This window comes from Bos javanicus, chromosome 12 (genome assembly GCF_032452875.1).
Source record: "Bos javanicus breed banteng chromosome 12, ARS-OSU_banteng_1.0, whole genome shotgun sequence".
NCBI classification, from domain to species: Eukaryota; Metazoa; Chordata; class Mammalia; order Artiodactyla; family Bovidae; genus Bos; species Bos javanicus.
Genome location: NC_083879.1, coordinates 55060882 through 55076265, shown reverse-complemented (window position 1 = coordinate 55076265; position 15384 = coordinate 55060882).

Sequence of the window (15384 nt, the reverse complement as noted above, 5' to 3'; positions counted from 1 at the left end):
TCGTGCAGGCAAAACTCCACTAGTGGCCGGACAGAGAGCTCAGAGAAAGGGGTTGGAGGCAGACAGAAGCAAGAGAGGTGGGTTCAGCAATGCTTTAGAGGGTCAAGAACATGAGCTTTAGACTCAAGAAGACCCAAATAGCTTGAAAAATCATGTCTGCCAAGTGACATTCTCTTTCCAAGCCTCAGTGTCCTTTCCTAAAGGGACATCAGTAGTAACTCCTGTGCGTTTATTGTAAGGAGCGATGCACAGACAGGGCTTAGCGCATGCCTAGCACTAGCAAATCTCCTGTGACGATTGGCTGCCTTTTGAAAACATTATTAATTAGGAGGAGGAGGAAGGAAAGCAGAAGACAGGGAAGGAGGAAGGAGAGGAGGAAGAGATTCAAGGGCACATCTCTTGATGAGATGTTCAGTGTCTGCTGCTACAGGGCTGTGCAAATGGCTGCTAATGGCTGAGCAAATCTTCAGGCACTAGAAAGAAGTGAACCAGAGTGGAAAGCAAATGTCAGCCTCGTGTGAGGCTTGAACTGATACTAGGCAGGAAACCAAGGACACTGCATCTATTTAAAATGAATCAAGTCCCAAAATGCCAGGGAGACCAGTGACTTGGAGGAACCACTGACATGACTGGGAGCCCCAGGCAGTCAGCAAGGGTAATTCAGGGAGTAACTCATGAACCCAGATGTGTCTCCCAGAGCACATCCCCTTCATCCAGAAGAGGGACAACCTGGGGGACTGTGGATACTTAAATATTTTGTCTGTATTGTGCCAGTTTCATTTGGGAACCTGAGTGAGATCCACTTTGCAGAAGGCAATTATAGGGAGATGGTAATAACAAGCTGCAGGAAAATGAGATAAGGAGCTCACAAAAGAATATGGGAAAGCTGAACACATAAAAGCAACATACCACTGTGCAAGCCATTAGGTGAATCCACAAACAAAAACTCTATACGATGGTGCAAGCATGTACCAAGTGTTTGGGTAGCTGAGGGGAGAGTGCCATCAGTCAACCCAGATGAAGACAGGAGAGGGCTGGAGGAGGATGGGCCTCTGGAGTCAGAGGATACATTCACCAGGAGGGCAGAGGAAAGAGACATTCTGAGTGAGGGAACAGAAAGAGAAGTCATGCAGGTGTGAAAGTGGATGACAAATTTAGACACTGGGTCTGGTGGTTATAACATCAAGGATATGTGTATTAACGACTCAGTGAAGGAAGGAAGGAAAGCAAAGGAGATGGGAGTAAAGGACTGTTTTGTGACGTGTTCCCATGTGCCATGTGTATTGATAAACTTGTTTTTAGAAATATATTATTCAGTGTGTAAGGGTCACAGTGATTACATGACCCCATATATATTTTGATTATTAGGGTTTTTCTTCCTTTTACAGATGGCATCTCCGACTCAGTGGACACAGGTTTGGGTGGACTCTGGGAATTGGTGATGGACAGGGAGGCCTGGCATGCTGTGGTTCATGGGGTCACAAAGAGTCAGACACCACTGAGTGATTGAACTGAACTGAACAGAACTGAACACAGATTGTGCTTTTGGCTTCCTGTACCAAATCTTAGGAGACTTCCCAGGTGGCACTAGTGGAGAAGACTCCAGAGATGCGGGTTTGATCCTTGGGTCAGGAAGATCCCCGGGAGGAGGAAATGGCAACCCATTCCAGCATTCTTGCCTGGAAAATTCCATGGACAGAGGAACCTTGTGGGCTACAGTCCATGGGGCTGCGAAGAGTCAGACATGACTGAGTACACACTCACATATATGATATATAGTATTTTGCTTTACAGTTTACACATGTGCATGTCTCATTAAATTTTTAGCAGCACAGGAAGATAGGTCTTACCGTCTCTGGATTTGCAAATGAAAATAAAGTTTGGAAAAACACTAGTAAGTTGCATGCCTGGGGTTACTGTATATTGACTGAGACTGGCTGCCTCCCTATTCATTCATATTCAGCAAACATGTACTGAGTTCCTTCTCTCCTGCCAAGTGCTCTGATAGATGCTGGGAATACAAACAATGCTCAAATGAATACACAGAAAGGAGGGGAAACTATTATATAAACAATGAATTAAAATACATTGAAGTAAGAACTACTACAGGATGTGCACGGCATTGCAACTCAGAATATGCACACAGAGACTTAGGAAGAGCTGCCCAGAATCAGTGCCACCTGAACTATGAGTGTTCAGGGGAGGAAGAGAGAAAGGTTGGTCTAGGTCTGGGACTTGCACGGACAAAGCCACGGAAACACGAGAGAGTACTATGTGAGGCCAGTCTGTGAGAAGTGCAGGAAGGCTGGTCTTGGCTGACAGATGAAAGATACAGGAGCTAGATGAGAAAAAAAAAGTCTTTGCAGGCTACACTTGAGGGTTTGAGTTTTCGTGGTCTAAGTGCCTGCAATCCACTGGAAGATTTTAATTGTGCGAGCGACAAGATCAGTTTTGTTATTCAGAAAGCACACTCTGGCAGCAGTTCAGTGGGTGGAAAGGAAAGTGGTTACCCTGGAGACGGGCAGACCCAGCAGAAAACTATGACAATAATCCAGGAGAGAGAAAATGAGGATAGTGGTTGGAGGAACAGGCAGATTCAAAGACATTTTGGAAAATTCGCTGGGTAAAAATGCTGAATGAAAGGCAGACTCAAGAATAATGGTCAGGTTTCTGGCTTGGGCATCTAGGTGAATGGTAAACGAATCAAGAAGTAGAGTTCCAAAGAAACAGATTTTGAGGAAAATATTATGAGTATGCGTGGGATGAGTTCAATTTGAGGTGCCTCTGGGACTTCTACAGGATGTGGTTAATATATTTAAAATTCAGAACAGAGGTTATGACTGAAGACATAGATTTAAGAGTGATCATCAAATGGTTGTTGGGATTTCGACTCTCTCCAAAACTACAAGATCTGGGTATCACTGATCCTAACCAATTCATTTGCACCATCTCTGAAGTACTAGATCAAGCTTTGTTCCAAAGTACAAATTAGCATAGCAGCTCAGTAAACAATGTCTCTGAGTTTCTGGAAAGAAAGATGTTCAGTCACCATAAGGCCCAGAATTAATGAAAAGTCACAGAAATAATAGCTCTATTCTCTGGTTGCTTTTGAACCTCAAATCACTCTTTGGCAACAAGGTAATAATTTACAGAAACTGCTGAAAAGACCTTCTGGTAAATGGGGCAGCGAAAAGAGTTGGTTTTTAATATTCATTCTAAACCATATATGTGGTTGTATTTTGAAACTGCTAGTGCACATTCTTGACCTGAATTCCTTTTCTAATTGGAAAGTCAATTTTGATTCTGATTATAGGATATAATTTCTTTAGAAAAAATCTCCCATGAAAGTTAGTTCCTTCTCATTGTTCTTTTTTAAATTAGATAAAATGACAAGAATTGGATGATATGTGCTTATGTAATCAATGTAGTTTGCCTGTATTTTAATTAGAAGGCAGTTCTTAGAGGAAAAATATTCCTGCTCAGCTGTGAACAAATATCAACAACATAGCTTCAAAATCAAGTGGAACATTTTTATTTTCTTTTAGGTTGGGTAGTGATGATTATAATGACCAATAAAGCATTGTAGTCATTAATGCTTGGGAAAAAAACACTAAAAATCAATATTTTGTCCTCAAATTGTCACGGATAGGAAACAATCAATCCCACTACTTTTCCGTTTCCATCCTCCCTGCTTCCAAATTTGGATCGAAGTGGGAAGAGTAGAAAATGCATTTGTCACTACCCATATTTTGTCACCAGAATGAATATCAAGGAGGAAGAAAGGAAAAGGCAACAAATGCTTTACACATTTAATCTTCTCATGATAGTTTTCATAATAATCCTGTTCTGAGGATTCACAGAGCTAATATATTTAAAACTATTAAAACAATAATAGTAAAACAATTAAAGCAGTAAGTATTACATGATAAATGCTCCATAAGTATTCAATAGTTTTATTGTTAATTAGGTATATCTCCAGGCTTTTTCTAAGGAATCCCATATCCAGGAGGTTAAACATCTCTCCAAAATGACATAGCTGGTAAGGGATGGGTCCAGGGTGAGACCCAGGTCTGCCTGCCTCCAGGCTTATGCTCCTTCTATTATTCTATACTGCCACTTGGTGACAAGTAAGCTTAGTCCCTACTGAAAACAATATTCCTGACAGTATATTCTCACGGAGAGACTACTGAAATGGGTGTATAAAAAATCCTGCTTCTATCCTTTGATAACTTGTGCCAAATAATCTTTCCATTTACCTCTGTCTTAGTTTCCTCGTTTGGAACAATAGAGATATCATTACTTTTCTTCTTTGCCAATATACTATCCAAAATTCAATATAGTGTAATATAGTTTCTATGGTATTACTTCAATATACAGAATCCTTTTGGATCTTCAGAATAGAGCTAATTTGATCTAATGGAAGAAGGCACATTGAATTTCCCGTTCCACAAACTTGGACATTTTACTTAAGTTAATGAAATTCGTTGAGTCTCTGTTTTCTCACTTATGAAAAAAGCTAGAGGTTGAATCAGATGTTCTCTGAGTTCTTCAACCATCTTATAAGATGGGGTTATGTGGGAATTATTCCAAAGTTTAGATACAGGAAAGGGCTCAGAGAAGATCAATCGTTTTCCCCAAGGATGTTTAGAAAATAAATGATGAAATCCTAGGACCTGGGATTTTTGACTCCTAATACAATTTCCTTTCTATTCTACTGAGCTACACTTTATCTGATGGTCAAAGACACATTAATGATTCTTGATATGAGTGATGATCTAACTCAACAGATGAATGCTTTTGCCTTTAGGCTGACTGATAAACTTCAAAGTAATTAGCATCTTACAACTAAGCTGAGATCTGGGTGACGTTGGTGACCTGCCAAAAGAAAACAGCTGGCACCAGGCTTTGTAAGCTGCCCTTCCTCAGTAAGCTTCACTTTAGCCTAGCAAAGTCCACTCTACCTCTACCTGAATTGCCCTCTTGAAACAAGCAAGCAGTGTCGTCTTTCTCTTGAATTGGCTGGCACTGCTGTGATATCACTTATCACATGATATTCCAAAAGGCAATTGTGATCTCTAGCTTCAAGCTGTTGGCAATCTACTTGGAGAAAATGAGGTTTGATGTTAGGCATTTGGCAGCTTCTATCATAGCTGGATTGAATAAAAGGGTCCTTAAATCACCTGGAATATCCGAGTTCTGTATAAATGTGACTCAGTATTTAAACTGGGTGAGAATTCCTAAAGCCTCAGGTTTCACAAAAGGAGAGCTTCAACTGTCAAAGCTATCAAGATCTTGGGAATTATTTAGTTTAGCTAATTTATTTTGTAAATGAAGAATTTACCACATTTATGAGGGTGGGGAAAGAAGGAATTGGAGCTAGAGTCACTTATTTTAGGGAACTACAAAAGTAAATGGATGCTTGGCAAAACACTAACATGAGAGGAACCGTGCATTTTCTAAACGCTGCTGCTGCTGCTGCAAGTCGCTCAGTTGTGTCCGACTCTGTGCGACCCCATGGACTGCAGCCTACCAGGCTCCTCCATCCATGGAATTTTCCAGGCAAGAGTACTGGAGTGGGGTGCCATTGCCTTCTCCATGCATGTTGATGTTCCTCCATATAAATCCAAACCATTCCAGCATTGCTTCGTCAGCAAGCATCCCAGCCCTCAGACAAGGTAGAAACCAATAGGGAACCAAATGCAGCAGCCCTTCCTCCTTTCTTGTTCTAACCATTATCCACCAGCTTCTCTGGTCCATTTTTCACATTGCTTATCCCTAACCATGACCTTCTTAAGGCACTATGTCCCCTCCAAAAACAGACTAACAAGGCAACTCAGACCTACCTGCTATAGATCGAATGGTTGTGTCACCCCGTCATCCCAAAATTCATATGTTGACATTTGAACCGTCAATGTGGTAGTATTAGGAGGTGAGGCTTCTGGGAGGGGAGAATAGTATCCTCATGAAGGGCTCTCTCAGCCCTTCCACTGTGAGAACACAGCTAGAAGATGGTTCCCGTGAACCAGGAAATGGGGCTCTCACCAGACACTGAATCTGCTGACGCCTTGACCCTGAACTTTCCAGCCGCCAGAACAGTGAGAAATAAATTTCTGTTTCAGTTCCCAGTCTATGCAATTCTGTTATAGCAGCCTAACCAGACTAAGACACTGCCTGTGATTTTCTAATAAAGTGTTGTCCCCTCCCCTCTCTCCATCTCTCTCAGTGGCCCTATGTTGCTTTCATCAGTTGTATTTCTGGTTTGGAGAGCAGCAGAAATGCAAGGGCTTTGGGAACGATTAATGTGCTCTCTACTGTATCTGCCTCAAAGAAAGAGTAACAATTAGTCTTGTGAACAAAATGGCGCACAGGTGATGCTGTGAAAGCTCTTCTCTAGGACACGCCTGTCTTCAGCTCACAAACCCCCATCCAGCTGTACTTAATCAGCTCAGGGTACACACGCTGATCTTCCAATCACAGCTTCAACTGGATGAAAGGGGATGCGGAGGGACTTGGCGGGTCCAAGGCCTTAGTCTTCCAGAAAAAGAAAGTGGCTGTTATCCCCAAAAAAGACCTAAATCTGTTTGGTGTGGCTAGAAGAATGTGATTTTCCTGGGTGATCTGTCAAACAAATCTCATTATTCCATAGGATTGTATCATTCACCCACTACCGCCGCCCCCTGCTCCCTCTTTTTCAACCCCAAACAAAATAATGGATTAACCTGACTCTTTTTCCCTCCCTCTGCCTTCAAACTGCAAGATGATATTTTTGTGTGTCTTTTCTCTTTTAAGACTGCCTTGATGTTCGGCATAACCTGAGCTCATCTGGATAAAAGCACGGGTTAGGAGAAGATACTCAGAGAATCACAATACTGAGTCCAGAGCCTCCAGGGAGGAGCCAGGTTGCAAAGCTTACCAAGGAAAGTCATCTGATATAATTTAAGACACAGAATTCTCACCAGTCTGAATGGAAAGTGAGAATGTGAGCAAGCTGCTTCTCATTGAGAACATAAGACATTGGCTCAAAAGTCTTGTGTTTTCTGTTTAATAAATTAAAGAAACCATCACAAATGGAGTCTAGAGTTGAGTGACCACATCATAATTCACTCACTGTGTGTGATGAATAAGCCACCTGTTTTTGATGGAGACTTCCCCAAAGTAACATTAAAGTAATGAAAATCATTGGGAATTATTCTTTCTAGAGAAAGATGATGTTACTGACCCACCAAGAGCGATCAGGATTGTTTTCAACAGTGAGAAAGGATTTGCAACGTAACAAATGGGAGCCAACAAAGTGCTGACCCAGAGCCGTGAAGCAGAGAACATCCAGCAGAAGTTTAAGTGTGTTAGTCAGCGCTCCTGTATCATCGCTGCCACAGCAATTCCCATTCCGACAAATTAAAAAAGGAGGGCACAGGTTTGATGAAACCTGCCTGCAATGCAGGATACTGGATTTGATCCCTGGATTGGGAAGATCCCCTGGAGAAGGGAATGGCTATGCACTCCAGTATTTTTACCTGGAGAATCCCATGGACAGAGGAGTCTGGCTAGATACAGCCGTGGTATCACAAAGAGTCGGACACAACTGAGCCACTAACACACACAAAATGATTAGTGCTTGATGCCTGCCCTCCATACACACAAAAAGGTTTTGCCATGGCAATCCCTCCCCTCAAATTACAACTGCGTCAATGATAAAATCTGATACTGAAATAATATATACACACACATGCACACACACAAAATTGTATGAAAACACACACAGTAAAAGGAAATAGGGAAATGACTAATTTTGAAACTAAATGTTTTCAAAAATAACCTCCATATCCCTAGATTGCCACTCTCTAGACAATAATAAGTTGAAAAATACGTATTATAACATAGGCAGAGCTGAAATGTATTTTACCGGTAGCATTTTAATATGTGTGGTAGAGGGGCAGGGAGTGAACTTCTGTTTTGGGCACTGAGAAAGTAGTTTGTATCAGACTCATCCTCTGATTGAACAAATATAAAATCTGTGTATGTGTGTGCTTGAAGTCAGTGTTACTCGTTTAGTCATGTCCAACTCTTTTTGACCCTATGGACTGTAGCCCACCAGGCTCGTCTGTCCATGGGATTCTCCAGGCAAGAATACTGGAGTGGGTTGCCATTACCTCCTCCAGGGGATCTTCCCGACCCAGGGCTAGAACTGGGTCTCCTGCACTGCAGGCGGGTTCTTTACCCCTGAGCCACCAAGGTAGCTACCAGGGAAGCCCCACGTGTGTGTTTAACTATTTGAATATTGCAGAAAGAAACCAATGCAGTTAAGAGTTGAGAACTCTAACGGGACTCTTCTGGCGGTCCAGTGGTTAAGACTGTATTAAAATTGCAGGGAGTGCCAATTCCATCTCTGGTCAGGGAACTAAGATCCTGCATGCTGTCTGGCCAAAATAAATAAATAAAAAGTTGAGGACTCTAAATCCTGAATCCTTGAAATTTTTGCCAGGATTCCAGAGAAAAGGGAGCTATTTCGATGTGAGCCCCACAAACCCTTAGGAAACAGTCTGATTTGGGGCACAAAGCATGGAAGCAAAACAGAAAACAATGGCATAGGGTTTGCAGCACTCACTACACTGCCATGGATTCGCAGAGTCAGACATGAATTAGCGACTGAACAACAATAACACTGCAGAGATAAAAATCAAAGTTTTAATTGAGGAAACAAGAAAGATTTGGACACAAGTGATGTGTGTGTGATGTTGAAAGAGTAGTGCTTAAGGAGGAAATTTTTAAGCCTTAAATAAATTTACCAGCATAGGGAGAAAAAAGTTAAAAATCAGTGAATTAAGCATCCAATTCAAAAATCTAGAATGAAAAATCAACCATATTAAATAAAAAGAATAGGAAGAAAACAGCAACTAAAAAAAAGAGATCAGTATTCATAGTAAAAAAAAAAAATATTCATTTGGAAAAATTAATGGGGCAAAAGTCAGTTATTTGAAAAGGTTAATATAATTTATAAATCTCCAGAAGTGCAGGTCAGAAAATGGGAAATGTTAGAAACAAACTATTAAAATCAGGAATAAAAAGGGAACATCAGTATACACATTAAATACAGTGAGGGGTAGTTATAAATTTATATCAACCTCATAAATTAGATAAATATATTTCTTGAAAAGAATGCAGCTTATCAAAATTGACTTAAATAAAGAAATAGAAAATCCAAATAATGCTACTATCTATGAAAATGATTGCTTTTAACTCTTCTCAGAGAGAAAACTCTGGCCCAGGTACTTCAAAAGAGAAACATTCTAAATATTTCATGAAGAAATAATTTCATCTTGTACAAACTTTTGAGAGTCTAGATATAGAGGGAATACTTTCCAACTCCTGAGGCCATTACAATCTTGACAGTAACACCAGACAAAAACATAAAAAGAAAAATTATAGGCCAATCTTTCTTATGAATAGAAGCACAAACATACTAAATAAAAATAGCACACTGAACCCAACAATATGGAAAAGCACACTCTATACTCACAAAACTGGGTTTAAACCAAGAATGCAAGGTTGATTCATTGCTTAAAAATCAGTTACTGTAACTCATTACATAAACTCTTCATACTTAAGGCAAGAAGCATGTAACCATTTCAATAAATGTAAAAAAGGTAGATAAAAACATTGCAACCATTTATGATGGAAATAAAGTAACAACAAATTCCTTTTAGAAAAATAAACATAGAATGAATCTTTATATGATAATGAGTTTCTTCAAAGAAAATGTATGGCAAACATCATGCTTGATATTGGAAAATTTCTTTCTGAAATAAATATATCTCCGAGAGACAAGGAGAGCTTTATTGCTATTTCCATTTAACAGTGTCCTCGAAGTTTTCCAATGTAATAAAACAAGAAAAAGAAGTAAAATATATATGGATTGAAGAGGAGATATGAGAATGTATATGAAAAAGCCAAAAGATGAACTATGGGAATCAATAAGTGAATTTATCAAAGTCAGTGAATACAAAATGAAAATACAAAATAAGTTGCATGTATAACATACCAACAAATAACTAGAAAATAAAATCAGCATAAAAATTAAGTATCTAATATTATATCTAACAGTGGTGTGTAAGAAGAAAAAGTATAAAACATATGGAAAGAAATTAAAGAAGACCTAAGTCAATAGAGTGTATACTGTGTCCTTGAATTAGATGAAAACAGTGTAGGAAAACCATTTATCTCCAGATTGATTTATAAATTCTATATGATTGTTTCAGTTTGATAGTGCAAAATAAATAAACAGCACCTAGCAGTATATTTTGGAGAAGGTAATGGCAAGCCACTCCAGTACTCTTGCCTAGAAAATCCCAGGGACAGGGGAGCCTGGTGGGCTGCCCTCTCTGGGGTTGCACAGAGTCGGATACGACTGAAGCGACTTAGCAGCAGCAGCAGCAGCATACACTTCAAATCAAAATCTCTACAAGTATTTCTGTGAACTTTAAAAGCTGATTTATATCAATGTAGAACTGATAAAGATCAAGAATAACCATGGTGGCCTTGAAGAAGGAAAACAAAGACCTATAATACAGTACCAGATTTTGAAAGATATTGGTACTGTAGATATAGATACCATAAATAAGTTTATTATTGGTTAAAGAATACACAGTGAACATATTGAAAGAAATATTCCAGAAACACCCCAATTCTTCATTGCTGATGAAAGTGTCATCACAAGCATGAAAATGATAGTTTCTTTTACATTCCCCCCACCAATAAATGGTGCTGTATGGCACCCCACTCCAGTACTCCTGCCTGGAAAATCCCATGGACGGATGAGCCTGGAAGGCTGCAGTCCTTGGGGTCGCTGAGGGTCGGACATGACTGTGCGACTTCACTTTCACTTTCCATTTTCCTGCATTGGAGAAGGATATGGCAACCCACTCCAGTGTTCTTGCCTGGAGAATCCCAGGGACAGGGGAGCCTGGTGGGCTGCAGTCTATGGGGTCACACAGAGTAGGACACGACTGAAGCGACTTAGCAGCAGCAGCAAAGAGAAACAAAAATGAACCTTGAATCTCTCCTTATTATCTTATATCATATACAAAAATTAACTCCAGATGGAATAAATTTCAATATAAAAAGTAAAATAATACATTTGCTGGAAAATGATATGAGAGAATACATTCATGAGCTTAGGAGAAGCAAAAATCTTTTAAACAGGACATAAAAATACTATAGGTAAATGATAGGTAAGTTGGACTTCATTAATTTAAGAACAGCTGGACCATTGATGCTAGACCCTTTGACATTTTAAAAGAATACAAAATTTAAAATTCATAACTATTTAAAATTTTCACAAACTAATATACGAGTGAAATAACTATATCTACTTAGCAGGAAACTTGTGATCTAAAAACAATTAAAACATTGAGCATTTCAGGAACATGGAGTCCCTCAGTAGAGATGCAAGAGACAACTGTGTGTAGAGGCATGTCCAACACGGGCTGTAACCCCATCGGTCTCCTCTGTCCATGGAATTTTCCAGGCAAGAATACTAGAGTGGGTTGCCATTTCCTACTCCAGAGTATCTTCCCAACCCAGGGATCAAACCCGCTTCTCCTGCATCTTCTGCCTTAGCAGGCAGATTCTTTACCACTGCACCACAAGAGACAACTACTCGATTATATTTAGTTAATGCTATTTCAAGTGATGTAGTAGGGAATTATGTCTGTCCTACAGAAAGCATTTTAACATTCAAAAGTGCTTTAAAAGGAAAAAGCTAGTCAAAATGTCTCTGAACATCTGGCTTCACTCTTCTTCAGCTAGGCTTTCCTGAAGCAGTTTTGACAGAACTAACCCACTGAGATGCAGCTTAAAAGTGGAACCAAGTAAATACTGAAAGGCTATCAGAAAAGGCAAGTGAGTGTACGAAACATCCACCAAGATTCTATCTTAGAGAACTAAGGCTGGAATAATATATTCAGTATTTATCATAAAAGTTAGACTTTAGAGCTCTACCTTATATCATTACCTATAGTTAATAGATCATGTTATTAAACTCTGTGTGTGTTGGGAGAAGGGAGACCTAAATCCAATAATAGGAATAGAATAAGTGCATATCCTGTCATCTGGAAGCTACGAGTTATTCAAGTCCATAAATGTAAATAAATCAGCCCTCAAAGTGAAATTATGCAATTTTAAAAAAGAAAAGAAAAAAGCTTCCTGCGTTATGAAGTACAAAGATAGAGCTGCAAGATAATGGGGCTTCCCTGATAGCTCAGTTGGTAAAGAATCTGATCCAGCAGGCAGGACTGGCGACATAATTTGTAAGGCCCAGTGAAAAATGAAAATATAGGGCTCCTTGTTAAAAAATGATTAAGAGTTTCAATGGTTAGCGATAGAGCATTAAATCAAGTGCAGGGCCATTCTAGCACCGAGTGTTGCATGAGGCAGACCCTGTTTGCAGGCAAGGACTATACACAAAAATCAAACTTTTCTTCTGCACTTGCCTCCAGGAAGAATCACAGCATCAGGAGTGCTGTCTGTAAGCAGAGAAAACTACAAGGTGAAGGCTTGGATTTGATAAGCTTTTCGTATGAATTTAAAGAGGGGATAGGATGCTCACACTGAGTGTTAGCTGTGCTTTTACTTCTGAAAATGACAGCTTGATGATTCAAGGCTGAGATTTTCAGAATGCATTCCTATTTGTTTCCAGTCTTGTGTTCCTTAGACTGCCTAGAAAGAAAGTGTTGTATGTGTTATGATTTTTTTTTTAATGCTCCAGTAAGCTTTCAAACTGGGCCAATCAGAAACAACGGGTGTGCACATACCATTCAGCTTGCTTTAATTCCATCAATACAGAGAGTGAGACTGACTATTTATAATATTTAATACAAAGAACAAAGAAATGCCATTACATGAAAAATGTAAGAACTAGTTTCAACTGTGTGCTATTCCATCCATCCTCCTCTATCTAGCCACTTTATCTGCATGGATTTCTTCCAGGAGATGCCTTTCAATTAGAATTTTTTTGTTAGTTGTAGTCCGTATCCTGTCAGATTGTATATCAAAATTGCAGGTGAATTTTTCCCTCTTGATTCTGCTAAACTGGAAAAAGACTTACAAAACAAAAAAATCTTAGGACATTTCATTTGTTCTAGAAAAATGGTAAACTTATTTTTATCTTGCTGAACATAAAATACCATCTCCTGATATTTCCCCTAGAGATATGACAAAGCACTGATTTTTGTTTTATCTGAAGGACATAAAATGTACATTTAAAGTTATAATTCAGGTGTAATTTGCTATTTCTTACCGCTAAGAAATACATTTTCAAAATCAATATCTACTTCGATTTCTTGGAAGGGAAGAATGACATTGAATATGAGAAAATGTGACTGGCAATGAAAAGTAAGAAAGGGGTATTTATACTTTATCTTCTGCAGTCCATCCTGTGAAATAATAATGAAGCCAAGGGACTAATGATAATGATCACTTGCTTTTATGGGCCAGGGAACCACCATCTCTGATGGAAGAAACCACTAAGGTAGAGTGACTGCTGTGGGGAGAAGCAGACCCCTCATGAATTATTTAGGGATCATGTGTTACAGGAGAGACTTCATCAAGATGTGTACAAAGTGAAGAGCTAGTGCTATGGCATATAAATTAGTACTTGTCTTAGCTGAGGTTTTTAAGGAGAACAGAAAGAGGCATCAGCAAACTACTTACATTTTAGATTATTCTACTTTTAAAACCATCTTTCACTTACTTCGAAATCTTTCCAACACTAGATATTAGGTTTACCACATTCTTACCCTCCATACTTTTCTTTCACGCCATCTGATAAACTCAGAAAATAAAAGTCCTCTTTACCTGCTTGGAGAAACTTCTCACTGCATCTTGCTTGTCATATCCCATTATGATTCCCTTAACCAGCTCTCTTCCTTGTGTAGATCTTCTTGGTTTCTCACCTGGAATATTTAACGACTTTGACTGCCCTAACTCTAGCCTTCTCCCTTTCTGATGTCACTCAGAGAACTTCTAGGTTCTCTTTTGAAAATGCATATGTCATCATGTCACTCCTGTGGCTCACAAGATGAAATCTTGGCTCCCATGTAGAGTCAAATGAAGTCAGCAGAGTCCAAGGGACCAAGGCAGGGGAGAGAAAGTGAAAGTGAAGTCGCTCAGTTGTGTCCGACTCTTAGTGACCCCATGGACTGCAGCCTACCAGGCTCCTCCATCCATGGGATTTTCCAGGCAAGAGTACTGGAGTGGGGTGCCATTGCCTTCTCCAGTCAAAGTGCTCACTGATACTTAAATTGGATTTAGAGGTTCCTGGCAACACCCTCCAACTAAATAATCCAACTCTAATCTGGAGTTTTCTCAATGTTTTGGGGTGATACTTGGCTTACCAGTATCACTGTTCTATTCCAGAAAAACACACTTTCCAGAAAAAAAAATTATGAACTGAGCCAAGGATACAGATGGAGTTTTTACTGATGAATACCAGGTGGTCCTTAGGGGTAGGAGATGAAGCTGTCTGTTTGGACTAGTTCAAATTCTAGGTATAAACTAAGGTGGAAGAAGCACAAGCTGGAATCAAGATTGCTGGGAGAAATATCAATAACCTCAGATATGCAGATGGCACCACCCTTATGGCAGAAAGTGAAGAGGAACTCAAAAGCCTCTTGATGAAAGTGAAAGAGGAGAGTGAAAAAGTTGGCTTAAAGCTCAACATTCAGAAAATGAAGATCATGGTATCTGGTCCCATCACTTCATGGCAAACAGATGGGGAAACAGTGGAAACAGTGTCAGACTTTATTTTTGGGGGCTCCAAAATCACTGCAGATGGTGATTGTGGCCATGAAATGAAAAGACGCTTACTCCTTGGAAGGAAAGTTATGATCAACCTAGATAGCATATTGAAAAGCAGACATTACTTTGCCAACAAAGGTCTGTCTAGTCAAGGCTATGGTTTTTCCTGTGGTCATGTATGGATGTGAGAGTTGGACTGTGAAGAACGCTGAGCGCCGAAGAATTGTTGCTTTTGAACTATGGTGTTGGAGAAGACTCTTGAGAGTCCCTTGGACTGCAAGGAGATCCAACCAGTCCATCCTAAAGGAGATCAGCCATGGGATTTCTTTGGAAGGAATGATGCTAAAGCTGAAACTCCAGTACTTTGCCACCTCATGCGAAGAGTTGACTCATTGGAAAAGACTCTGGGAGGGATTTTCTGCTGGGAGGGATTGGGGGCGGCAGGAGGAGAAGGGGACGACAGAGGATGAGATGGCTGGATGGCATCACTGACTCAATGGACGTGAGTTTGAGTGAACTCCGGGAGTTGGTGATGCACAGGGAGGCCTGGCATGCTGTGATTCATGGGATTGCAAAGAGTCGGACACGACT